Raw genomic sequence first — 27,666 nt, forward strand, 5'->3', positions numbered from 1 at the left:
TTCAGAAATAGGGGATTCCATCTTGCACAGTGTTTCCTCTGTGTCCAATTCAAGGATGAGATGAGGCGCCAATGGCTGGAAACTCTTCTTGGTCCTTGACCTAGTAATTCGACCAACAATAGAAAGCTCACCTCTGGTGTCAAGTTTCTCTTTTTTAATCCTTGTCTGCCTTTTTCTTGCATCAGAAATAGGAATGTTAGTTAAAACAAAAGTTTTACTTGTGATACTCTTCTTCCCACTTTTGCTTCTCAAATTGGTTGCTCGTGTCAGATGGAAACGACAACTCCTAAGCCAATTTTCTATCGTGCAAATTACATTGAAGGTGTGTGTCTGAACACTATCACCCATCTTTTTGCTTGAATCCACTCCTGGAAGAGGTTCGTCATGTACCCGCTTCATGAACTCAAAATCAAGTACATCTTCATCATCAGTGGTGACATCTGAGGTATCCATTGTCAATCTCATGTCATGAATTTGTTTCAAAGTTAATCTGGACCAACTCCATTTCCTTACTTCAAATTCATCCTTGCAACCCTCCCAACAATCCTCTAACTGAGGAACATGTTGATCAGGCACCATCTTCTTCACATACTGAGCAATGAAACCCTTACTATCAAAATTATCCCTTTTCACAAAGGTCTTCAAACACAACTTTTTAAATTATAGCTCAAGATTCAGTGCATCAGAGACAGACCTACAGTTGTAATGGCCTAAATCAATGGGAAAAATCCCACTTGTGTTGGAGTCCTCACCATAATCCTTTGCGACATAGGCAAGATGCCTAGAAATTTTGATCAAAATGCAGGAGTCTGAAACATATCTGGGTAGCCTAAAGGTTTAACATTTAAATCCTCCAACCCTTAGGTAAGTGAAGTGACTGAACTATATAAAGAAATTGCCATAGATATTAACAAGTTCAATCGCTTCTGCAGACATTCTTTTATGCAAATTACCTTGTAATTCAAAGGTCAGCCTTCCAGCGAAAATATCATTCCAGCGGAGATAGTCATCAACATGCCCTTTCAAAGTCAGATTAGGATGATACTCATAAATTCCTATGGCTTGAACCTATTTTACATGAGACAATCCAGACCATTCTCTAACATAAGCAAGCATATATAATAGATAGGAAGAGATATAAAAATTCGGCATCCCAAGATAATTGCTCAAACCTTCGTGTAATCTTTCCGTGATGACAGTTGCCCTGTCGATGAACCGACTTTTATCCAGAGTGACCTGGATGAAGAAATACATCTGGTCCTCCTAGTAAAAAGAGTAGGAATTACCCTTTACCTTGCTCAACAATATCACCAAGTCTCAGATTACTAGAATTAAATGTTCATGAGTTAGAGGTCTCGGCAGCCTTGAGCCTCCTTTTTGGAATCTTAGGAGCCAATTCCATGCAATAACAGTTCTATAATACTACTTTTTCTCAGAGAAAATCCCATAAGATTTACCAATAGTCCAGTCTTCATAGGGTTCCCGATGTGGAATACCCATGGCTGCCATTATTGTCTGTTTATCAATGGACAACAAGACTTCACCATCATTTTTCCTTATACATATATTACCCTTGTCATAATGACTCATAAATTCTAAGACTAACTCAGGGCAAGGGGTAGCTGTGGGGAAGGTGGCCGCTTCTAATAATCCACTTTGTGCTACATCTCTCATCATAGGGTTCATGACTGAATTCCCTACTCTTTCTAGGAAAACATCTAAATCCAACTGAACTAGCGTTGTATCACCTAATTCTGTAAAGAGCTTACTAGAGAAGACGAGCTCATCAATTTGGGCAAAACAGGCCTCATTTTTAGTTCATGATTTTCCCCAATTAACCCAGGCAAAGAAGGAAAGTGGAAATGGAAGCAATCAACTTAACAGAATACCCAGATCTTTAAAACAAACTGCAACAATTTAGAAAGTTGTTAAACATAGCTTCCTCTATTTTTTGTAAACCTCTATCACAACCTATTTTTCCCGCTCCAAAACTCCTTCTCAAAACCTTTTCAAGAAATTAATAATCCCGACATGAAAACTACTCAGTTTTAAAGTCGAGAAAATCTTACCTATCACTACCAAAATTTGCCTTCATTACTCTTCATTCGTGTGACCTTACTTTGAAATGATTGCACTGAAGCATGCTTTAAATGCTAAGTCACTTCACTTCTAACACAACAAATTCTTACACATACTTGCTATAAATGGTAGATTTCAAATCATTGAAGAAAGAATATTCCTTCCCTCGGTGGCCATTTATCATGTCCTAAAAATCTGCACCATCATCTTGTGGCAAGTCACATGTCCTCCAAGAAGCCTATACATTCAACTCTGAACTTTGCGAAACAATCGTGACACAACATTAACATGACAAATCTTGAACCTTGAACCTTGAACCAAAAAGGTTCAAGTTCAAAGAATGCAAAATGCCGACAAGGACTAGCAAAACTTAGAAACCGCGTGGGGGGAAAAACATTCAAAGCAATGCCCGTTGAACATTGAACTTTGAACCAAAAAGGTTAAAGTTCAAGGTTCAAGTTCAACACAATGAAACTAAACAATGACCGAATTACATGAGGAAAACTTAAGCAAACGACTTGACCGATGAATTAGATAAGCACTACTTCCAACAAGGACACATATGGAATGGAAATTTTATATGGGCCCAACAAGTTGAATGAACGTTTACTAGGGGTGGTAGGAGTAAATTGGGATTTAGAGTTGTTTAACTCCTGGTAACGGGCCTGTGACTCATAAACTGGCTCAGAGCTTATGCAAAATATGGTCCCATCGGGCGTGCTAGAAAAAGAACCGTTGACTCTAAATTTTACTTTGAAAGCAAACAACCTTATGGGAAATTCAGTGATGGGGGACCTATTACACATGACTCACAAAATGAACTTCGGATTTAAGAAGCCGACTATTCCTGATGATTGGGGAAAAGGGAAAGAAGGAACTTAAAGAAAAATGATCTAAACTATTGAGGCAATCCGCCATAATATTTTGTAAAAGCATTAACAACATATAAAACCCAGAGGCATATGATTTTAGAGCCCATTCAACAATCTACATATCCGAACAGAACCACAATTAAGACACAATCAAGATCCCTTGAAAAAAATAAACAAATATAAATCACACATCCACCAAATAACGAGTGCAAAACATAGTTTAATCGATAGAGTATTAGATATATATCTTTAAAGTCAGCACAAAAAACTATCAAAGCATACTGAAAAGAGGCATCACAAAGGCTGTAGGGACAATTTGATTATCCTTTCCTTAGAAACAACAATAGTTAAAAGGCTAAAATTATATCAAAGATACTTAATTGTTCTCTTTATTTCAAAGTTTTGAACCCCTAAAACAGGAAAACCAAAGCATAAATAGATCCCTCATCCCGCTAACATCTCAAAGCATCTACCAACCATGCACAACCGCCTCTGAAACAGAAAACACTACCATGGCATCTCGCAAGAACACACCCAGCAAAACTACTTCCGGGGTTGTTACTTCCACCCTACCGTGGTGAGCTTCACTCCTACCTGAACAAAAAATATTTTGTGTGAACTGCATCCTGGAGGACAACTCACTATAGAAAACACGCGATAGCTCTGAGGATATCTGCAAAAGGGCATTCAAACAGAAATAATACAGGCAACACGAAGATGCCATGTGTCCCTATCTTTCTCAAGATGTAGGGTGGGGTCCAATAGAATGTCGAGTCATCAAAACAGAGCCACTTGGAAGCTCCGCGTTCCTTCAAACCTTCAACATAAAAAATGGGCCGTCAAAAGAAATGCCAAGATGACACTTGGCCCGTATGCTGAGCGCAGCTGGAAAGCAAAATGGAAAGCATATCCCCCCGACCAAAAATCAGCCCACAGACTTCAACTTGAAATAATCTTAACAGTTACATGTTGTAATAACGACATTATGTCTCCCTCAGTGTTTGCATGACATGTGAAAATCTGTAGAGTGTAACCTCTGTAGGTTGGGAGGCATCCTTTAACGAAGTGGAAAATGCTACTAATTATGGCCACTCAAATGGATGCCCTTACTAAAAGCCCCTTGTTTTAGAATCCAAAAACCTTCTAGTTGTTGGTACAAGAGGTCAGACCTTTGATGTTGTCTCATATCCTTATGGTTCTCAGTGGAGATACAAAATTCACCATGGGGAGTTTTCATGGGGACTGATGCTTGGCTTCCCCAGAGAAGTGAGTGTCATGGAGTGGAGCTAGTGGGGTCAAGCATCTAAGTATCCTCTTTGAGAAAGCGTAGTTGGGGAAACCCAAGTGAGATCCAACAACTATTGTCCTGTCTAGCCTTACAATTGTGCTTGAATGTGTTTTCATTACAAAATCAAACAAACATTATGTCTGTCGTGTTTTCAGAGTGTATGCAAAACAAACAAGAACATTTCACAATCAACACCACACTTGAAATTGAAACACTTTTCAAAAACCTTGGTCTAAAATTTCAAGTATTCATCCACATTGTAAAACGAAAACATTGCAAAACAACATTGGCATTGAAACATTGAGCATGTGTTCTCAAAACAAGCATTTTAAATCTCTTGAGACATCATTTTCTAGTTCTGATCTTTTAGATTCCTGCATAGTCGCATCATCAGACCTTTTAGGACCTTTCATTCCACCCTTAGATCATACCTTTGCATATTTCCTTTAGGTCTCATCCTTGCATCATGTCCTTAGGTCCCATCATTAGGACATAACCCATATATTTGCATAGACTTCCACCATCCCTTTAGGACATAATCCCACCTCTTGGATACTTCAATCAAAATTCTAAAAAGAAAAAGCCAAAAAACATTGCTTGCACTTAGGATTTCTCATCTTAGGTATAACATCAAATTTTGATCATCAATCACCCTTATCACTTGAGGTGCATCTTTCTTGAGTCAAGGAACTTATCAGTGTCTTTGAGTTGGTATTTCGTTTGGAGTTCATCATCTCCTATCATAGCATGCCCTCTCTTTGATCACTTATCCTTGTGTCTATCCATCATAGCACAAGTCAAACCTAACATTGCAAATATTTTCAGACCTAGACTATCCTTAGTTCTTTAATCGAACATCATTCATACTCATATCTTATTTAGGGTTTAGCTACACATCACTTTCCTATCATATAGATTCCATTTTGCATAAATCCTTTAGCACATTCCCTCTCAATCATATCACTTAAATTGCATTTTGCATTGGTATTTATCATATCCCAAACTCACCTTCCTATTATATAGTTTGTACCTCAATATTTGCATTGATCCTTAGTTACATACCAATCTCAATCATATCATATAGTTCTCCCTTTGCACTTTAGGGTTTGCATCACACCTTGAGTCTCATTCATCTTCATATCTGTAAACCTTAGGTCAAAGATCAGAACAATTGCTTATGTATCCTAACTCGAGAGTGAAAATATTTCAAAATCATCTATTTCAAGATGATGACAACCTTATTGATTTTGATGAAGAAGAACACATTAGCATTGGAACTAGTGAAATCAGTGAAACAAGCGATGAAGAAATAACTCAATCTACCATTGACAAAGCATTTCACGACCATATATTTACTAAAATTCTTAAAGAGGTGGTAAAATGTGATCCACAAGAATACTTCAAAGCCCTTTCTAATGAGGGAATTAAACTACCACCTTATTTTGACATATCATTGCTCATAGTTAAGGACAAACCGAGAGCTAGTGAATTTAAACCTAGAAGGACAAACAATGAGGAGATGATAAAAGATCACAAACCTTTTTACTTGCAACTAGGATACAAGAGATCTACAAAAACATTGAAACCTATGCCTACCAATGATCTCGTTTTGAGTAAATTGAGAGCATTGAGACAAGAAATAGACACTCTCAAGAAAAAGAACGCATCGCCACACAATTTTTCTATTGAGGACATATGTCTCTATCCTTTTGATCTAAGTATTTTGACGCCACCTTTTCCTAGTCATTGGGAAATACCAAAACTCGATAAGTATAGAGGAAAAGGGGACCCTAAAGATCACTTGAGAGAGTTTTGTGTTGCTACCTTAGAATTTGCAGTAGACAAAACATACCTCATGAGACTCTTTTCTCGTAGTCTTGGAGGAAGTGCCATAGAATGGTTCTCTCGATTACCTTTGACTATCAAATCTTTTCAAGAATTGGCTAATAAGTTTGTCTCACACTATGCTTACAGCTGCAAAAATGAGGTGACCATGATGGACCTCTTTAACACAAAACAAAAAACAAGGAGATCCTTCATATCATTTTTGCAAAGATGGAGACATCTAACAAAAAGAGCACCTTATGACATTCCCACTAATACATTTGGACTAGATTTCCGACTGAGGTTTCCGATGGAGAAGGTATATTGTGGTCAAATTTGATTTTTTTTTGAAAAAATGCCTGCATTCGTCGTAATTCCGACAAAAATTTCCCATTTGGTTTCGACGAAGAAGGCATTAGCAATGAGAATTTTCTTTTTTCCAAAAAAGTGCTTGAGTTCATCATAATTCCGATGACAACGGCCATTATAAGTTAAAAAAAAAGAAGAGGGGAATTCATTTGTATTGCAAATTTCCTACGTAGGCGTCCATGGCAACTTCAACCCCCAAGAACATCAAACCCACCCCGAAGGCATTTGTGGCATTGCTTGCAATCCCGCGCAGGAGGTAGATTCAAATTACCCAATTTTTTAATTTCATGTTGCAAAAAGTATACATGTGGTGGTTAATTGTCCTAGTTTAATCTCATAAAGCCATAGAACTGTGATTGAGGAGTGAGCGTTCAATTTTGTAGCAGCAATCCCTTCCTCTCGTATATGCGCGTGTTGATTGTTCACATGAGATAACATCTCTTTGTGGCATCGTATCAAACAATTCATGAGCCTTGTCCATGTTTCCACATTTTGCATTCATGTCAAGTAGGGCATTTGCAAGTACAACACCTAACAAAATTCCTCTATCCATTATGCTTTGATGGATGTCCATACCCTGTTCCAAAGCTCCCATTTTTGCACACGTAGGGAGGATGCTGGCAAAGGTTGTGGAATTTGGCTTTATGCCTTCCAATTTCATTTGCTTGAAAGTGTCTAAAGCCTTTTTGACAAAACCATTTTGTGCATATCCAACAATCATTGCAGTCCATGAGACAACATTTCTTTCAGGCATTCTATCAAACAATTCATGTGGCTTGTCTATGCTTCCACATTTTGCATACATGTCTACTAGGGCAGTTGCAACTACAACATCTGACAAAATTCCTCTATCCTTTATGCTTCGATGAATGTCCATATCCTGTTCCAAATCTCCCATTTTCACACAGGCAGGGAGGATAGTAGCAAAGGTCGTGGAATTTGTCTTTACACCTGCCGATTGCATTTGCTTGAAAGTTTCTAGAGCCTTCTCAACAAATCCATTTTGTGCATATCTGGCAATCGTTACAGTCTAGGAAACCACATTTCTTTGAGGCATACAAATAAGTGAATTTGATATTCAAAACTATCTACAATGAATTCAATTCTTGTCCATTAGTCATTTATGTTTGCAATAAGCATCTTTCTTTGTTTTTCTTAATCTTTATTCATAGTTATGTGCATATTTCACATTCTATAATTAGGATATCAATTGTTATGGCTGAACACCAGCATGATGTTTGTGTTGTGGTATAGATGCGTGGAAACATAATTATGGGATTGTTATATTATAGAGATCATAAATCTAGATATCGCATATTAGTTCTAGCTCTTCTTGGATTGAATCTAAAGTTGACAATGGACATACAGTCATAAAGCCATTATTAGCCAATCTATCCATTTCTAGTAAAGACAATTGAGAAAGTCATTTTGATATTGAGAGTTTCTTATCTGTTTACCTATTGATCATTATTAAGCCATAATATTTAGGTCTATCTATCTCTCTTGCAAAACCTCTGTAAGTGTCCTAGATTGTCCCTACTACTCACTCTTCAATGAAATAGTGGAGTTCTAAAGATTTGTTGCACAAGATGGTGTTGAACGTATCAACAAGGCTAGCATGGAAGGCATGTTCAAGCTTCCACTTGTACAACTTACAACAAATTATTTGTTGATAGAAGAAATTCTTGAAATGGGGATACAATCGAAAGACAAGTAAGTACATACAAACCTCCTCAGTTGAAAGTAAAATCTATGTATAAAAAGAGTACATTGAATCCCAATCCATAAACACAATAGAGATACCGATGGAGACTTAATTGGATGTAGCATGTCACACCAAAGTTGTTAGAGTATTCTAAGCTAGTACATAATGTTTCCTAAAGCCACATTAGTATTTTACCCAGATCATTATCTACCAAAACTAACTATAGTAATCCTTTTGAGGATTCATTTCATGGTGCTATATCTTCATTTAGTTCCACTTCTTGTTGGAGAAAAGAATAGTTATTTCTTGAGGTAGATGAATATCCCATCAACAAAGGACAAGACCCTTTCTAGAATATAACAAATTCTACTCCAACAAAAGATCATGGGGGTTTCACTAGAGATATTGAATAAGAGATAGACTTCTACTGCTGCATTAAAAGCATTGGCATGTTCTTCATTTATTGATGTAAACTCTCTGTGATGCCACCACAACCAACAAAGGTGTAAAAAGTTATTTGCAATGCATGGATTTTTAGGATTGTCCTTTGAGAAAATAGAATTAAAGTATGGAAGCAGGATTTGCCAACTCCTGAGGGAATCTTGATGAAAAATAACTGTAAAATATCTAGGCGAGCTTATATGCAAAAACTCATGCTTCCTGATGGGTTTATGTATAGAAATAAGCATGAATTAAGTGGTAAAGGGGCTTCTGGAAACAAGAGGGATAGAGAGGTAGTGGAAGTGAAAACTTCTGGTGTTGTGTCTACTCCATCTCAGAATGGGAATGGTGAAGGTGTTGTAAGAGGAGCTGAGAAGGGTGTTGGAAGAAGTGGGGGTGTTTACATTCCCCCATTTAAGATGGCTCAAATGATGAAAGATGTGGAAGACAAGAGTAGTGTGGAATACCAACGCATGACATGGGATGCCCTTCGGAAGAGTATCAATGGGTTAAAAAACAAGGTAAATGCATCTAACATCAAGAACATCATTCCAGAGTTGTTTGCAAAGAATCTCATCCATGGGAGGGGTCTATTTTGTAGGTCTTGTATGAAATCCCAAATGGCATCTCCTGGATTTATAGATGTTTTTGTTGCATTGGTTGTTGTGGTAAGTACAAAATTTCCTAAAGTTGGCAATCTGCTTTTGCGAAGAATTATTTTGCAGCTTAAGAGGGCATACAAATGCAATGACAAGCACATGTTGATAGCAACAACCAAATTCATAGCTCATTTAGTAATCAACAAGTTGCACATGAGATCATTGCTTTGGAACTTCTCACCCTTTTACTAGAGAACCCCACAGATGATAGTGTAGACGTTGCTATTGGGTTCGTGAAAGAATGTGGTTCTTTGTTGCAAGACCTTTCACCCAAAGGTCTCTATGGGTTTTTTGAAAGATTTAGAGGTATTCTCCATGAGGGGGAAATTGACAAATGAGTATAGTTTTTAATCGAAGGCCTTTTTGCATTTTGCAAAGCTAAGTTCAAGGGTCATCCAGTTGTGCATCCAGATCAGTTAACACATGAAGTTTTCCTAGAAGATGAACTTGATCAAGAGGCTAGTTTGGATGTTTTCAAGCCAGGTCCTGATTTCTTAGAGCATGAGGCAACCTATGAAAAACTGAAGAAAGATATCCTTGGAGATGCTTCTTCAGATGAAGCAAAAGGGGAGAATGATTCAGGTGATGATTTAGATGATGATGATGATGATGATGATGATGATGATGATGATGATGATGATGATGATGATGATGATGATGATGATGATGATGATGATGATGATGATGATGATGATGATGATGAAGAGGAAGGTGAGGAAGCACTGAGAATATAGGATGAGACAGAGACAAACTTGGTCAATTTAAGACATACAATTTATTTGACAATCATGTCAAGTGTTGATTTTGAGGAAGCTGGTCATAAGCTACTAAAGATCAAGCTTGAACCTAGTCAAGAGAGAACATACCTTCATTATTATGGTATTCTTGGGCAAAGATTTTGTATGATAAATAAAATATATGAGTAATTTTTTGATAAGTGTTTTGTACAACAATATTCTATGATACACAAACTGGAAACAAATAAACTGCGTAATGTTGCAAAGTTTTTTGCCCATTTACTTGGCACAAATGCTCTTCCATGGTATTGTCTTGCTTATATACGTGAGACAGAGGAAGATACTACTTCCTCTTCCCATATTTTTATAAAGATTCTCTTGCAGGAGCTGGCAGAGCAGCTTGGTATATTGTTGCTTAATGAAAGGTTGAATGATCCAACAATGCAGGAGTCTTTTGATTCAATTTCTCTAAAGGACAATCCCAAAAATTCATAGTTTGCTATCAATTTCTTTACTTCTATTGGTCTTGGTGGTATCACTAAGAGTTTACGTGAGTATTTGAAGAATATACCAAGGCTTGTAATGCAGTAGCAAAAGTCTATTCCTGAGTCAGATGAATCTACCTCTAATGATGATTCATCTAGTTCATTAGGTTCGTCAGATTCTGATACATCAGACTCAGATTCTGAGAGTGAAACTGATAGTGAGAGCAGTAAGGAGTCACCAAGAAAGAAAAATAATTCAAAGCATGACAATGAGTATGAAAAAACAAGAAGAAAAGGGCATGTTGTCTTATGTATTTTAATAATATCTATTTTCTTGCCTGTGAAGAAAGACCATGTCAGACAATATCAACAAACAACAAAATAAGGAGACAATTGCTAGATTGTGGTCTAACTTGAAAAGAAAAGGTGATGGAAAATGTTATTGTCCGTGCAAAATTTGTAAGGGGTTAAAGACTAGAAGACTTCTAATCAAAACAATGAAGAAACATTGTAGGCTGCATGGTCACATTGAAGGTGGACATGATTATCATCCATTGGTAAGTTTTTCATTATATCGTTTTGACAATTTTTATACATAATAAATCACACGATGATGAGATCATGATCACAGTTTATTTATGTATATCAATTTTGTATAGGTTGAGCACCCCAAAGCACATGGTATGGATCAACACAACCTTGAGAATATGGTTTTTGAAGTGGACGAACATGGAGGTGTGAATATCGAAGCTGAAGATAATGATCCCATGGAAGATGATGATCATGAGCCAGAAAACACAATAGAAGATGATAGTACAAATACATTGATCCATGACTCATTTAGTACTCACGCAGTTGATCATGATGATGAAGATGACCTTGATGTTGTTCATGATGTCCCTCTACTTGAGAAGGCATCTAAGGCCCTTTATGAAGGCTCGCAGACAACTCTTCTCTCCGCTGTATTGTTGTTGGTGAACTTGAAGGTTATGAATGGTTTATCCAACATAACAATGTCATGTATGTTAAGGCATGTCATATATGTCATAATAAACTGTGAATCATATTGTACCATTAATATTCTTTATTATAACAAATTATATTTTGTTGTTGTAGATTGATAGGTGAGTTTTTGTTACCACCATCAAATATTCTACCTCTCTCATACCGAGAATTATCTGTCGTTATGAAAGATATTGGAATGGAATATCAAGCAATAGATGCTTGTCCCAATGATCATATTATATATCACAAACAACATGAATTTCAAACTGAATGCCCTGAATATCATATTAGTAGATATCAAACACATCAAATAACAAAAAGGGTTCCTCACAAGGTTCTTCGCTATATTCCCATTATTCCACGTATGCAACGATTATTCAAGTGCACTAGCTTTGCACAATTTATGGATTACCATGCATGCAATAGAAGTCGAGATGACATTATTCGAATGCCTGCGGATGGTTCAGCATTTATGGACATAGAGGAAAAGTGGCCACACTTTAAAGAAGAACCTCATAATCTCAGGCTTTCATTGGCAACGGATGGTGTCAATCCATTTGGAGAGATGTGATCTGTTTACTCAGTGTGGCTTGTTTTTGTTATCAACAATAACATTCCTCCATGGATGTCAATAAAGAGGGGCACATAATGTTGGCAATGATTGTTCCAAGTATTTTCTCATTTAAATATAGTCATCTAAATTTAATTATAAATATTGCAGTAAAATGGTCATAATAATTATGTAATGTTTTTGTTCATTCGATTAGGTAAGTACCAAGTTAAAGATATGAATGTATATATCGAGCCTCTTATCGATGAGTTGCTGGAGTTATGGAATGGTGTCACTATGTATGATTTCTCTAGACCAATAGGACAAAGACAATTTCAATTCCATGTGATGCTTTTATGGACCATACACGATGCCCCGGGGCTAACACATTTTTGTTGTATGTTATAGTGTTTAAGTTGTGCATGAACATTATAATTCAAAAAATTATCATATTTAATCCAATTATACATTATCTTGTAGGTCTTGAAACAAAGGGAAAATTTGCATGTCCTATTTGTGGTCCAAAGATGAAATCTCGTCATTCAAAAAGTTTAGGAAAGCAGGTGTTTGATGAGTATAGGCACTTTCTCCACAAATATCATAAGTATCAAAATATTGAAAAACATATTTTCAATGGGAAAGAAGAGAATACATCAAAGCCATGAAGAATGACACCTCACCTATGGAAGTTGGAATATAATAGAATTAATCGTCAAGGTAATGCCATTCCATCTCTTGGTTTGTCATAAAACATCTTTTCTATTTTGTTTTGTTTACTGATGATGTGATTGATGATCATGAAGGTCGTGAAGGCATAAATGACCACCTTCCTAAGGGAATAAAAAGTTATCCCTAACAATTTAGTAGGTTTCCCTACTACAAGAAGTTACAAATTGTTCATTTGTTTGATAGTATGCATATTGGAAAGAATATAATAGAGACATTATGGAAAATATTGGATGGAAGGTGTGACAACGAAAAAATTGTCAAAATATGTAGTGACATTCAGGATTCCAATCATGCAATGATAAATGTCATTCAATCAAATAGCCATGGAGACCAGATTAATATAAGTGAGCTTCCTTGGTTATTAATGGACCAGCAAAGCAATTCTATAAAAGAAGTCATATGAAAAATTCGATTTCCCATAGGATTTGTTGTAAACATAAAAAATCTCATATCAAAGAAAAGTGAATTTGGGCCAGGGATGAAAACGCATGATTGGCATACCTTCATTAAGGTAATTCATGTTCTTGTGTTTTTAGTATGTATTTAAGTACTGCGCATACGTGTACTTTTCATTATGTTACAAAAAAATGAAAAGATAATTTTATAATTGTTGTAGTATGTGTATATGGTGAAAATGGATAACAATAACAACAATATTGAAAGGCTAAATGAATTCAACCACAAAACCCTAGCCTAACAATCAACAAAGATCCACCATAACATATGAAGATTACCTAAGACAATGCAAATCAAATGAAATCACAAAGATTATACCATCACATGTCCAATAGGGTTTTTGATCTCCATTCTTCCTATCTCCATTGATCTTGCTTGATATATTTGCTCTCAGATTTTATGTGCACAAGAGCTCAACAAAGAACGGAATGTGGTTGCAAGTGGGATCGTAGTGTAGTCAAGTCCTTAAGATGATTCATTAGGGTTTGATAATGAAGGAAGCATCTCCTTATATAGAAGACACTATATGAAATGGAGGGATAAGATTGAGAGGTGCCAAAAAGGAGGTCGGCTAGGATTAGAGGGTAGGTAGAAGAAATAGTAAAATAATGAAAGAGGTAGGTAGTGTATGAATTAAGAGATGAATGACATGTGTCATAGGTAGAAAAGACTAATGAATTAATTAAATGAATAAAGATTTATTTAATTAATAGAAGAAGTGGAATTAATTAAATAAATAAGATATTTATTTAATTTAGGCAAAGGATAATTTAAATAAATAAATGTATTTATTTAAATGAGAAATAAGGCTAGAAGAGGATAAATGAATTAATTAAATAAATAAAGATTTATTTAATTAATAGAAGAATTAAGCTTAGATAATTAAATAAATAAAATTTATTTATTTAGACTGGACAATTTTAGGTGTCTACAGTATGTTTTACCTCTATCTCTCCTAGACAACTTTGACAATAATGTCAAGCAAGTCATATATGATCTTGGAAAATACATGAGGTAAGTAGTGATATTTGTTTAGTTCGTTGTATAGATATTATATTTGCGATTTGTTTTACTTCTTATGTAATATATTTTTTTGCATCTTGAATACCTTGTAGGTGGTTGTCATGTAAATAAATCCATAAAGACGATGTTAAATATTGGAAGAGAAAAATTCCTCATTTAATGTGTGAAATGAAAAAGTGTCTACCTCCAACTTTTTTCAATGCACAAGAACACTACCTCATACACCAAGTTGAGGAGATTGAATTGTGTGGACCTGTACACACTAGGTCAATGTGGATGGTTGAGAGGCACTTGAAATTTTTGAAGGCTTTGGTTCGACAAAGAGCACATCCTGAGGGTTCTATGTTGGAGGGATATATGGTATACTAGACTATGGTGTAAATTTCTGAATATCTTCCTAAGTTTGTAGTAAAGATCCACGTGGATTGCATTTGGGATCCCAACACCATTAACAAATTCGAAGGGGAGTACTTGACGGGGAAAGGTAGATTGAGGAAAGTGAGAGGTAATTATAAGATGTTATTGTAGTTAATTAATTCTTAATCTTCAAAATAAATTGATTGTAAGACGTCTATTTATTTTTTGTACAGTTGGTCGATAGTGGGATGCACTACATTTGTATATTGAAAACAATCTTGATTGGATGATGGTATGGATTGAATGTTGTCAACATTCTAGATGCACATTAATATGGGAAAGTGTGGCTTCATTGGTTAAAGAAGCACATCGTAATGGAGATTCCAATGTTACGCAAAGGGAAATTGATTTAGCATATGGTTTAAGAGATAAACAGGTACGTATAAATTTATTAATCACCCATATGTTTATCAACTCACAATGCAATAAATTTTACATGTTTGACATATCGCAGGTCAAACACCACAACGCTATGTGCTGCAATGGTCATAAATTTTGCATTAAAAAGTTGGATGACATGAAGAAAACTTGTGATTCTGGCATCACTACAGTCTTTGAGGTGACAAATATTTCATCGAGAAATGACATTCATCCTCAACAGTCTCAAAATCGATACTATGGAATTTTGGATGATATACTTGAGTGTGACTTTAATTCCTTCAAATTAGTTTTGTTCATTGTCAAATGGTACAAGCTACGATTGAATAAAAATGATCCTGATAGAACTGTTATTGAATAATAATGGTTTTATAATGCTAAATACAATGTCATTTGAACCAATTGGAGATGAGCCCTATGTTCTTCCAAGCCAATGTGAGCAAGTATTTTACTCAGAGGTTCCACATAAACCGGGTTGGTCATTTGTTGTTAGACATGATCCAAGAGGAAGGCCGATAAAGTATAATGTGATGGAAGAAGAAGATACCGAAGAAGTAGAAGATGAAGTGGATGATGATCATGATCGACAGTTTCACAATGACAATGAAGAAGAAGAAGAAGAAGAAGAAGAAGAAGAAGAAGAAGAAGAAGAAGAAGAAGAAGATGATGATGATGATGATGATGATGATGATGATGATGATGATGATGATGATGATGATGATGATGATGACGGTGATGGTGATGGTGATGATGGTGATGATGATGGCGAAGATGTTGATGATGATGATGATGACGACGACGACGATGATGATGATGATGATGATGATGATGATGATGATGATGATGATGATGATGATGATGATGATGATGATGATGATGATGATGATGATGGTGATGATGACCTTGATGTTCATGATAATGAGGAATGAAATGTATGAGGAATGCGATTAGTATATTATCTATTGAATATTGACTTCTTGATAGAATGTTTTTAACATAATTAATTCATTCTGTTTTGAATTCTAATGCCATTACATAATTAATTCATGATGCACCTTTTAATATGGAGATGGAGATAGAGGGTGTGACTATTTATGTGACAATTTTTAAATTGTGTTTATTTATGGAAATTGGATTGTTTATTAGCTATGTGACTATTTATGTGACCATTTAGTTAAGGATCTTGCATAGTCTACATAAAGTAAAGGTAAGGAATTACAAAATTTACAATGATTTTGATGACAACATCTTTTTATTATTTAATACTCTTTTTGTCTACAAAGTTCATGTTGTTCATGTTGTGTATGATGTAATTTTGCTAACGTTTTTTATATTTTTTCTTTGTCATAGACCGACATGGATCCATCACATATTGTAGATAGAGATGTACCTTGCGACACTTCTACCGAGTAGGTAAACCTCATTGTAATTGTACAAATTAGGAAGAAGCAAATTGTTACATTATTATGTTCTTTTTTTAGTGATTTATACTAATTTTGTAATTGTTAATGATATTCTTGACACAAACAGATGTTCGGGGAAAGGGAAAGGGAGTTGTAGTACCTGAGCACCTTTCTATGGATGTGGAATCATTAGGGTTAAGCAATGATGACCCTGAAGATCCCACAGACCTTGTGAAATTCTTTAAAATGCCTCTTATAAAAATTAGAAAAGAGATTGTTGCTTTGGCAGCCGTGCATCCTACCACTAATGAGATACGACAGAGGGTGGAATTATTGTATAAGACAGTAGAAAACTTACAAGTAAGCAGTAATGAAAGCTTTAATTATAACAAAAGTTCAATAATGGTTTATATTTTATTCTCTTTTTATGTCATTAACTAGAATATGTACGTATTGTTTTTACAGCAATTTATCCGCCCTCATGAAAGTCGTTCCTACGATCAGGGTGTTGCAGGATCAGGTGATGATGATTTTCTTGTATTATCACTTGCTTGGCTTATCACTCTAAGTTCCTAAAACACATCATACTTGATACTGTCAATTTTCAAAATAAAGCTTCATCCTTGTTTACAATTCTTGCACTTTTCATATATTTAATGTTTGACATATTTAATGTATTATTCTTTAGGTGCTGTCAATGTGACTATGCAAATGTCGACACCACCTCATCAAAGGTCACCCTCACCTATATTGCCGACTACAATGTCGGCAACACGTAGCATATAGACATCCTCAAGTGTACGTCATATTGGCCTGCCCACTATTGGTAGATCCCTCTTTTGCTCTACCTTCTATCATGTGTTTATTTTCCTTCAAGTGTTCTTTCTTGAATTCTAATGCCATTTCATAGTGGATTATTTTTTTGCAGGAGGAGATGCACATGAGGATGTGCCACAGGTGACTACTGTTGATAACATAGCATCATTTCCTGGATCTTCTCGTATTGCTAGTACGGGAACATTGCAGGCCACATTCATGGTGAGTGATGAAGAAATGCTTCCCCTAAAGATACAAAAGGTTCCAGGTACTTTAAAATTATTAATATATATACTCTAATTGTAATTTACTTTATGATCACTCATTTTGGGCTAATATTGATCCCATGAATTTTTTACAGGCAATGATATTTTCTATAAACATTAGTGACATTGCATTGTAGATATTTGGGCCCACCATACGTAAAAGGTGGTACATCATATGTGTACTAACCCTTATCCACTTTTGATTTCATATCATTGCTAGAATACTTTTCCTTTGATCCATTTCTTGAAGTGTAATAAATGTAGCTTTAGTTCATTTTGAATCTAAGAGGTTTGTTTTTGCTTTAAAAGGTGGAATGACCAAGAAAAAAGGTTAAAAGATGAATTGACAAACCAAATGGTTGAGTGGTTTGGAAATGACACCTTTGACAAAACCAAGCTCCTTGAAAAAGCTGGCACATATCTAAAGTATGTGAGGGACCATTACAAGACCCATTTAGAGAGGAACCTAAAGTACGAGCATCCCCCCATGATTCCAGAGAGGGAGTGGAAGGACTTGATTTTGGATGCCAATGAGAGAATTGAAAGGAAAAAAGGAAATACACTAGTAGATGCTTGAAGAAGGTATGGGATACTATTAAGAATGTAATTATGTACTAATTAAATACTCTTTATATTTATATAATCTAACATATTTCAAACTTTTTATAGATTGAGTGACATGTCAAAGGCAACCAAGGCAAGGCAAGAAAAGAATGGGCAACACAAACTTGGATCTAGTGGTTACATGAAACTTGCTACACAAATTGTAAGTATCTCATGTAAACTCCCATATTGTCTCAAAATATTAATAAATTGCAAATGTTTTTTTTTTATCAAACAATGCAAGCAAAATTCACGGTACCAAGCAAAAATGCAGGGCTCTGAATTCAATAGAGCGCCCACAGAAGATGACAAGAGAATTGCCTACCAGCAAGGCTATTCAGCCATGGTTGATTGGCTATGAGAATTGAGTGGGCATACACAACATTCGAGTGCATCCGTCACACAGGTAAATATGCTAAATGGAAGTTGTTTCAAATTGAACTTTACCAATAATCTAATTGATGTTGAGTTCCAACATAAAGTGACTATATTTGTTTTAAATAAGCAAGCAATGATAACAATGTGCATGTCATTGGAATGCAACCTACTAATTGTGAAACACCACTTGCACATGAAGGTCTGGATGTGCATCCCAGTAGTGGAGGTATTAATTTTCTATTCAAATTTATTTATTTAGCTATTAATACAATTAAACATCTTAATTTGTTATTAGAGTAGTAATTAATGTAACCTTTCTTGTTAATATTTTAGAGCATGTAGTCGGTGGTGAGCAAGTGGAGCATGATCTGAGTACACAACCTCAAGAACATGATGTTTCCCACTCAGGTAAAGAGGACCATGGTGTTCAGCATGTTGAGGTTGAGGCTACACAAAATGATGTGGCCCCATCAGGTAAAGAGCACAATAATTATGTTCTCTAAATTAATAAAATACTTGTAACAATAATAATTTTTTTTTTTTAAATTTAACCCATTTCTTTGTTATTGCAGAGGACCCCCCTTCACTTCAGTGTCCTCGTCCTCAGTATAGGACTAGGCATACATTGAGATCATGAGCAGTTGGCGGAACATCTGCAGAGGGAGGAAATGATGAAGACACCGATGTTCCACTTAGTCTTTTCATAGCTTCAAAGAAAAAACAAAGAAAGAAATGATTGTAATCTAACTTATTTGATAATGACTGATTTTTATGTGTTAGTGAATGTAATTATGTGCTAATTAATGGTTATGGATGATATGTGTTAATTAATATTGATGAATGATGCATGTTAATTAATGTTAATCAATGTTATGTGTTAATGAACATTATGTGATATTAATGAATGAATGCTATATTTTATTAATGGTAGAAAGAATTAATGAATGAATGTTATAAGATGTTAACGGGGAATTTAGAGTGATGTTAGGGGGGGGGAGGGGCCAAATGAGCTTCCACCTTCACGTAGTTGGCCCTGTTAAGTAGAGAATATTAAACTATTCTTGAAACCAAGCGAAGCTCAACAAGGTAACACACTTTTCAATATTTCATTATGTTGCACAGTTAATCTTATTGAATAATGTATATTGAATCATAATTGCAGGGTCCAACAGAGCCAACATGAACAACAACACCATGAGTTGCTGGGTATAACGAACTCCCATATTGTCTTGTCTGTACACAAACAATATGAGTTGCATCTAGTGTTGATATCCAAGGTGGGACTACAAAAGTTATGAATATGCCTCATCCTTGTAAGTTTTTTTATTACAACTCCTAATGCTTGAGACTAAACTTTTTGTTCTTGATGTTTTTCACTAGTTGTCATAACCTCTGACTTTGATGCTTGTGCCTTAATAGAACTAGATGTTTCTTGTATGCATACTTGGTCAAGGACTGCATTAATACTCATGTTTCAATGTTGACCTACAAGACATTTAAAAGGACAACTACAATTGATACCAGTGCCTTATCTAGGCCACAGAGTCATCTAAGTTTAAACAATACTCCCACAATCAAATATCTCCACACATCCCATCACCTCGGCTTCTATAAAACCCCACATATGTCTGACATACATAATAATTTACCCTTGTCAAACTAGACTGCATTCATCAAATTCAAAATCTCCCACAAGGAATTTACTGATAGAAATGCTTCATGCATATTTAATTTCCCTCCTGGAAAGAAAAGCTAAGAAACGCCTCTATTTAAGATTGCCTTACAATCCATACTCAAATGAATAACCCTAGATTACTCATATTGAAAATAGTAAATATTTGCAAGTAGACCAGAAGACAACACAAAATTTAGGCTTGAAAGTTGATAGTTTGTATATTGATATTAATTTTGAGAAAATATTACAAAACTCAGAGTATTCTCCATAAGACAAGAAAAAAGCTCAGATAAATTTCTGTAGCATTTTCTTACAATTACTTGCGATCATTTTTTTAGGAGTCCTGGTATCCATTTATAATAGTATGGATGCATACAAGCTTTGGACCCTTCAAAAGAAAGTTTGTTACAAACAACCGATCATTTTCAAGAAGCGGTTATAAGTCCTTTTCAGCATCTACGGCTTCCTCTACTTGTTGTTCTGTTGCAACCTCCTATAACTACTCCCGAGCATCTTTTTTCTATCCCATATACTTATCTTTCCACTCCTGATACACATCATCACTAGGCCAAGTAAAACTAGCAATCTTCTATTTCATATCTTCTAGCCACTTCCAAGTGACTCGTACATGCCCAATCTCTGTTTCTATGAAACCATAATGAGATTTCACTTTTTCAATTTCCTCAATTGTTTGGACAAATAAGGATGGGTCATCAGTACTAATAATTTGATTGATCCTTAGGGACAAATTGTGGTCCACCTCCTTTAACCAAGTCTTTTCTTCCTTTAGCTGGACAGAACCAATGAAACCTCCTAGAAACATTTCAAATTTATGATTTGAATATTCTTTCCTATAAAGTTGGGCTTTTCTTTTTATACCTACTCTTTCCACTGAAAGAATATTCATCTCTTTTATAAACTCACATGTGGACCTTAGATTGTCATTCTCTTCTGCATCTGCATGGGAAGAACACATGAGCTCTAACTCTTTACCTCTAAGCACCCACTTATTCAGGATTGGTTCCAAAGTGGCTTATTCTTCTCTGAATTTGATCAAAATATCAAGAATCCTCTTCATATTTATGTATACATTGAAGGTTTTGACTGAGTCAACAAACTTCAAGATGGTGGCTTTCACCTTCTCCTCATATTTGTTTGCATACAATGTCTGAGCTTGTTTCAATTTTTTCAACTCATGTTGGACATTTTTTAGGTAATTGGGAACTAGAAGGCATAGGAGAAGAGGGATATTCAATGATGGGACTAGTAGGAGGAGGTCTTGCTAGAGAGGAGGCTATCATGAGTGTAGAAGATTCACCGGGATGATATTGACCTGCCAGTTGACTCTGGAGTCTAGCAATTATGTTGTCTCTATTGGCTATTCCTTCTTTAGCATCATTGTAAGCTTTTAAAATAGTCTCCAACTTCAATTGGAGATTAGCCTTTTCTTTTGCCTCTTTCTTTGCCACCGCAACACTGAATTTTGCAGTCTCTAGGACTATGCTTATAGCTTCCACTACCCTTGTGTCTTGGACTCTTTTAACTATCATGCCTCCTAAGAGACCAGAATCTGATGCATCCTTCCTTCTTTTGTTTTCATCCTTCTTTAAAGACCACATGACAAGAGTAGCATTATCCTTGCTGAATGTCACTCCTTCCATAGGCTTTGTTTCTTTCCTCACTGCATCAAGCACTAAGGCATCAGCTATATCCCATTCAGGGAGAATCAACACACCAGCCTTTGCTACCATTTCTCTTCCTTTCTTAGGGGTGATTGCTTTGAACTCCTCCATCATTTCTTGCTTAACCTCTTCTTCTACCTGAGTTGTATTTTTAAGAGGCTGTTCACTTTTCCTCTATTCACATCTAGTCTTGAACTGATCAATATTTTGCTTCCATAAAAACTGTATAAAAGCTCCTGATGTGACAAAATTATTGTCAGCTAGAAATTCTTCACTAGCTTGCTTAATAGTAAGGTCCATTTCTTGGCCCTTTAACTCACCATCAGTCAAATCCATTTCAGCATTAGGTAGCTCTTCGGGCATCCCCTCTTGGGTCTCCTCATAGGTATAGGCAATCTCACCGAGACTCCCTAACTACAATAATTGTTTAGCCATAGCTTGTTCATCTCCAATGTGGATAGGAGACTAAGATGGAGACTATTGAGGCTCATCAATTTCAATTTCCTTTCCCACTCTCTGCTTCTTAGGGGAATCCTGGATGTCAATGACATATTCAATTTTCCTCTTCCCTTTTGAAGTGGAAGGATCACCTGTCACTAGCATTGTCACAATTTACTTTGACCTTTTGTGCATTACATAGTCACCAGGTGGGATATCTCTAGCAAAGGCAGGCTTAGCCAATACCATCTTAAGCTTATCAGGCTCATTTTGCATTATGGCCTCCCTCTTTTCTTTTAAGGTCTGCATGAGATCTTCAAACTAAAGAATCAGAAATTTAATTTTCTCCTCAAATGGATTGAAGCTAGAAAGGGGGTCATAGCTAGTGTCAAATTGATGGATAAAATCAAGGGCTTTCTTATATGCCACCCACTTCTCCTTCCTTAGTTCTTGCTCATCTAAGCTGAATTCATTTCTAACCAGGTCTTCTGGGAACTGAAATTGATGTGGCCTACCTCTACACACTGCTCTTTTTCTAAACATGCCATTGAAAAAATCCTCGGGGTCTGCACATCTTGACATTGCAGTAGACAACCTATATGGCTTAAAGAATTATTCAAAAAATCTCCATCCACCCTTAGTGATCACAAAATGGTGAGCCATGGTAATAGTTGAGAAAATAGTCCCTTTACCTCTATTGGTTAGCTCTGCTTCTTGTACTCCCCCAATTTGTCTTAGGACTTCTGCAATCCCTATCTTCAATTGGACCTGATAGGGTAGTAAAAAGGGGGTGCCTCTAAATCCAAACACTCTAAAAATAGTAGACACAGGGTACAAATATATGTCTCCCTAGTTGTGAACAATCTTGATATCCTCTGCAAACTCCTTTGGTCTAAGAAACTCCAAAAGAGCCTTAGGAATTCTAGGGTTTTCTCTGCATAGAAGAATCCTAATTTTAGATGCAAAGAATCTATCAAACTTTAAATAACTTGGATCTTCTCTATCCCAAGATAGAATAGTACTCCACAATTGCACTGGCATCTCCTCTTTATCCTTGACCTTAATCAAGTCCATCTACTTTCCAAAATAATCAACCCCTTTGAATAGAAACATATGCATTAACATGGAGTACCATCCAAATGGCCTATCCACCTTACCATTTTTTATTCCTACTAGCCCTTTATGAATTGCATCAGCAAGGTATGAGGCATAATCAAATGTTATTGCTAGGGAGGGGTTTAGAATTTGTGCAATCATTAACATATAATGGGTTGGCATATTCTTTTCAGCATCCTCTCCAAAAATCTGGCATAATGCCTAATACATACCCTTAGCTCTCAGAGTGAATAGGCTGAGAGAGAATGGTTCCATTGTGTTGGGGCCTACAACTATTAACCCCCCTATCTTTACAAAGAATTCTTTCAATGGGCCACTTCTAAGATGATCCCTTTGTGTGTTGTAAACCTGGGCTAACGACTCAAAGTCAATAGGTTCTAACAAATTGGAGAACTCACTGAGTTTAAACACTTTCCTGAATTCATCTTCATTTATCTCAATCAAGACTGATCCCTTTATGTTCCTGATGCATCTTGCCATAGAGTCATAATTCTATGCAATCAGGGCTAACAGATCTACATCCATAAAAACACCTGGGACCACAAGCTTTCCTACATCCTGCTCCCATATGCCATTCAAAGGAGCTGAGGAATTCCTCTACCCGAAACTGACTTTGAAGAGTTCTAAGCCTGACAATCCTATTTCAGGGTCCCTCAACCGATTACCCTTATCATAAAGGCCATCTCCAATTTTTAGATGAGGGTTCTTAGGTACTAGCTCTTTGGCCTTAGCCCTAGCATTGGTGGACATGGTTAATTGCTCTAAAAAATCATCATAGATATTTTAGTCTTGGTAATTCACCTTCCCCATCAATTCTCTTCTGGGTGCCATTCTGGTCAAACAATTATACCACTAGCAACTAGCACAGACCTCTAATGAAGTAATTTACACAACAGTATTTGAGAACAAACCAAGAGTTATCAAGAAAAGCACCAGAAACCTTATTATTCGCCTGAAGAAAATTGCTCTGCAACAATTCGCCCTGCAACAAACTTCGATGAAATAATACTTAGCAATCATGTTGATGTAGACTCAAAAAGGACAAGTTGGCATTTAAGTTTTAGAAATTAACTCTGCATGCTTCGACTTTCTTTTCAGAATTGAATTCACCAAATTGAATTCAAAACTGGCTCCAACGGGTCATAATTCCTCTAAAGTCTTTCCTCTGTTTTGCTCTTTCGCTACTTCGCAGAACATAAAACCCATGCTCTTTTCTTTCATGAAACAATGTTGGCCATTGGATCATGAGAACTTGCATCGCCTTTATCTCCATTTGATCTCTTTGCTTTAGTGTCGGGCCCTACCTCCTTTTCACCACTTCGCGGACTTTAATAGTTGTTCACTTTTCCTTCATGAGGCCATGCCAAGCGTTAGATCAAACTCAAATCACCCGGCCTTTAACTCCAACTGGGACCGTCAATCCTTTTAATTAACTACACCTCATCTTGACGGCTAACAGTTTTTGCCATTTCGCTGAGGTTAAGCTATGGGAATCTTAGGACCATGAAACAATGAGAAGCGTTGGATCAATCTTGAGATGAATGCCTTTTAAGTGGGCCCTTTACCTGGGAATTACTTACCCCACTTGTTCTTTAGTTAATAAATGCCACATGGCAGTTGGCCATTAGCCCTGAAAACTCCTTTTGTTTCCACTCTTAATCCACCACGTGTTCCCTTTTACTATTCCCACATAACTGCTGGTTACACCTTAGGCGGGCCCTCAACCACTTTTAGAGCCACATGGCATTCGACACATCGCTATCGAGCTCTACAAAAAGCAGTAGTTGTTATGCCACATCACACCTCCATGTGAATTCCACCTATCTTTCGCAACTTTGCGAACATTATACTTCGTTTAGCTTGCGGTCACGAATCAACGCAAGCCATTGATCTTTTTCCAACCCGATCATTCTTTAACCAAAGAAGACTGCTTATCTCTGGGACCTGCCAAACCCTTTCGCCACTTCGCGAAGGTTAAAACACGTTTAGCTTGATCTCATGAAACCATGATGTTCATCCAATTAGATGAAACTTGATCGGTGTTTAGCTTTGGTCCAAACCTATATGCCGGGTCCACCTTAGCCTTTCACTACTTCATGAAAACTAAGTTTCGAGAACTTTTTGGTCATGAATCAATGCGGGCTGTTAGATCAACAAAAAATCGCATGATACTTATAAGGCCCGATGGACATTAGAAAAGGCAGATTAAAAGTGAACAAGAATAAAATATTTAAACGGACCACCTAGGTAAATGACAAGGGGAGAACACTTTTATGATAAATGGACCCATCGCTTAAGTGAATAAAGTAACGCCAAATTAGAAACCAAAAGGGCTATTCTCAGGTATTGAAGTGACTTAAAACCTAAACCCTGAACCTCTTAGGATTTAAAACAAATTGAAAGAACACAGGCGTACCAAACATAGAATTTTCAAAAAACATAGCCATTTATGGACTGAGAACATCCATTTTTAAAAAAGTGATAATAGGACCATCCCTTTCGGTAAGTCTTTTTGCACCGATAGTGTTATATCCTCGAAGACCTTTTCTTGTCAATGAGAACCATCTCCACTTTCCTCGATATCTTTTATCGATGGAGTTACTATCTTCGATGAGTCCTTTCTGAAGTTCATCGGTGTTTGCTTTCTTCGATGCCCTTTTTATATCGATGAGACATCACTGGGTCTCATTGATACTATTCAAATCTTAGATACTTTGATAGAATGCTTTTAGATTTGTTCGATAACTTATGGGTTATTACAGTATCAATGAAAATGATGATTTCTTCCAAAGAGAGATGGCTTCTATCGATGAAACCATGTGTATCAGAAACATGCCTTTTAGTCTCCTCGAAACTCATTCTCATCCAAATCTTTTTGATGTCTGTCGGGTTTCATGTCGAAGAGACTTTGGACTTCAGTGACTTCTTTTGTCCTACCATCGAAACTCATATCCTTATCGATATCATTCATCGATGTAGTTTTCTTCTGTTTTATCGATATCACTTTTTTTGATGAGAATGCTTCTTTCGGTGAATCTTCTTTATCTTGCATTGATGATATTGTTTCTTCGAAAGCCTTTTCTCATCGGTGGGGGCCACCTCTACTTTCTTCGATACCTTTTGTTGGTGGGACCATCCCTTTCGGTGAGTCTTTTTGCACCGATAGTGTTATATCCTCAAAGACCTTTTCTTGTCGATGAGAACCATCTCCACTTTCCTGAATATCTTTTATCGATGGAGTTACTATCTTTGATGAGTCCTTTCTGAAGTTCATCAGTGTTTGCTTTCTTCGATGCCCCTTTTATATCGATGAGACATCAGTGGGTCTCATCGATACTATTTGAATCCTAGATACTTCGATAGAATGCTTTTAGCCAAGAAAGAAGTCCTTATCGCTGGATCCCGCCAAACCTTTTCGCTACTATGCGATAGGTAACTTTTGGGCATATTGAGTTCACGAATCCATGTGGGCCAACCGATTGACTGAGAGTTGTGCGACAATTACAAGGCCCGATGGTCATTAGAAAAGGCAATTTAAAGGCGAATAAAAATTAAAACATTTAAAAGGACCGCCTAGGTAAAAAACAATGGGGGGAACACTTTGCATGACAAAAGGACCCATTACTTAAGTGAATAAAGTAACACGGAAATAGAATTATAAGGTTTTTTTCTTAGACATTTTGAAAGTGATTAAACCTAAACCCTAAACCATCTTTAGGACCCAAAGCAATAGAAGTCACAAGGCCATACCAGACCCAAGAATTTCATAGACTTAGCCAATTATTGAAAAGAATACCCATTTTTTAAACAGTGATAATAGTAACCTCTGAACCTTTATCTTTTCCCTCAAAAATGAAACTTTCCATTTGAATTCCTTTCTCATATTGATTAGCTTAATAATATTTGATCAATGTTTTTTATCGTTAAAAGATTACCTTCCTTTTAGATAAATTAGTTAGATTCTTATTAAGTTGAAGAATATTTAGTTAGTTTTCTCCTTCAACTAAAGTAGTTATGTTTTATTTTGAAATGCTCAATTTTTTATCTTAATATAGATCACAATTTATTTTCTTTAAGTATAGAATTAATGGAATATTACATATGGTATCAAAGCAACCAAGTTCAACATTGAAGCTCAGGCTTTCAACCTATAAACAAAACTATATACATATGCAGGCGCACCATGGTTGAGATAATATGCATGCGCACTATATACAAAACTATATTCGCAAGTAAATCTTTTATTCAAATCCACAATATGAAACATAGAGT

Source organism: Cryptomeria japonica, chromosome 8, assembly GCF_030272615.1.
Source record: "Cryptomeria japonica chromosome 8, Sugi_1.0, whole genome shotgun sequence".
NCBI classification, from domain to species: Eukaryota; Viridiplantae; Streptophyta; class Pinopsida; order Cupressales; family Cupressaceae; genus Cryptomeria; species Cryptomeria japonica.